Source organism: Protopterus annectens, chromosome 2.part1 (assembly GCF_019279795.1).
Source record: "Protopterus annectens isolate FY-2018-M chromosome 2.part1, PAN1.0, whole genome shotgun sequence".
Lineage (NCBI taxonomy): Eukaryota > Metazoa > Chordata > Ceratodontiformes > Protopteridae > Protopterus > Protopterus annectens.
In genome coordinates, this window is record NC_056729.1 from 539902326 (window position 1) to 539904545 (window position 2220).

Consider the following 2220-nt stretch of genomic DNA (forward strand, 5'->3'; position numbering starts at 1 on the left):
TTACTTACACACCGACAGTCCCCCCACACACAACATCCACATACATGCAGACTCATTTTATGACCCAGTCTCCTTTCTGTAAATTAGCTGCCAAAAGTGAAACTGAAAGCATAAAAGGAAAATTAGATTTTTTCCGCCCCTTTGCTGAGACTGGTGACACAGACAAGGACAGGTCTTTTGCAATTACCGCAGGCAATGATCCTTTGGAAAGCAGAAATTAAAAGTTGGGAGAAATAATGGGTGAAACAATCAGATGTAATTTTGGTAGGGGTAGAACATGATTAACCCATCAGAGGGCTGAACCCAGGGGAGTTGAGTCTGCAGCAGAGAGACCACAGCAACAACAATATTATAGAAACACCAGGCATAGTATGCGTCTGTGTAATGTTCTAGATACTAGGTTTTAATCAGGCACCACAACAGTGTTTGTTCTCCTTAGGATATAATATGATACTGCTTTATCTTATAAAAGTCACACGTGGTGAATGATCTGCATTTCCTCCCCTTCGTTTACTGATAATTATATTTCGTGGCTTTATTATATAATACTCAGACAGACACGTAAGGTATGGCAGCTTAATAGTGACCCTCATTTGTGGTACCCTTTCTCATTTTTGTCAAGACTCAATCTTTAAATATGCAAGGGACATATATTAGCCTCGCATCTGACTGCCTTGTGTCTTCACTGTACAGCTGGCATTTAAGAATCTGTGGCTAGCAATTAAACGATGCAATTTGCAGGACTGCATTCAAAAACGAACAACCTCATCACTCAAAGTTGTCACAAAAGATATAAAGACATTACTTTGATGCGGTTTATTCCAAAAATTAGGGACACATGTGGCCCAGGACCTCCCCTAAATAACCAAAGACAACAGATGCTTTAGTTACAGCAATGCTGATCAATTGGAAATTACACACTTAGATGCACAGACAAACGGGCTAGAAATATATTAGTTGCTGAGTTGGTGAACACACACACACACACTTTCAAGTAATACATGATATGGATCCTTTCATAAAATGAGTGATAGATTATGAACTATGTAAGACTGTTCCAAATGGATGTCTGAGATGATCGTTTGTTTTAAAAACACAGACTATGATAAAATATAGTGTAGTGTATGTAGAAGGCTAATTAATAAATAATTATATGCTTATGCTAATGTGCAAGGTAACAAAATCAGTACAAATTCCATTCTCGTAGAATAATTAATAGCAATAGTCTGACCAAAACATAAAAACAGTGGCATAATTCGTCGCACCCACTCCCTAATTTGATAAATGACTGACTCGCAGTTCACACACACACACACACACACACACACACACACACACACACACACACGCGTCATTCTGTTCCTTATGTTGCGCCATTGTTTTTTTAGTTTAGTATAATTATTTCCCATAGTTGCAGAATTACAGAGATGTTCATTTGGTTTTAATCAGAAGTGAATGGACTTTATATTCTCTTTCCCAGGACCTCACTCCATCTGCCAACTCGAGTTACCAGTTAACTGTGCAGTTACACCCGATCATCGGCATTTAGATGCCTTCTGACATGTAATATCCCTCAGACCCAGCCGTTCTGAGTCCACACTCATGTCCAAGATTAAGGTATGCTGTATTCTAGAGCTTATGATTGCAAACTACCATTAATTAAAACCAACATTTGCAACGCCTGTCTGTAACAGCAGCTTTGTTTCCGAGTCCATCCTTTGGGTCGCTTTTTTGAATGAGCTTCATAGATAATCTTCTTCATTCACACTTCCAGTAAGCTAGAAAATATGTAGGGCATATAACAATATAAATGACAATGACGTACTCACATAGCCCTTGCTAATTCCGACAACTTCTTTCTTTCTTTGGCAGATGAAGCAGTTCTCTTCTCCTTACACGGGTTTTACTTTTTCTCAGCCAAAATACAGAGTGATGTATAATCTACTACGATCATCTTAATTCTCTGTCAAGTCTATTTTCCGTTATTTGCATGAAAATGCGCGAATTAACCTTACCTACGATTAAGATAAAACACGCACATTTGTTTGAGAATCTCCTTAATGTATTAGTATGTACTAATTATTCTCATTTTGTGCTTCTACGTTTGTTTCTAGGTGTAGTTTCAGTGGAAGCTGTGAAAATTAATTGACGTTGCTAAACATATACAACTTCATTTTTATGATTTACTGGTCCCAGTGTCTATTTGCGAAGATGTGTGTT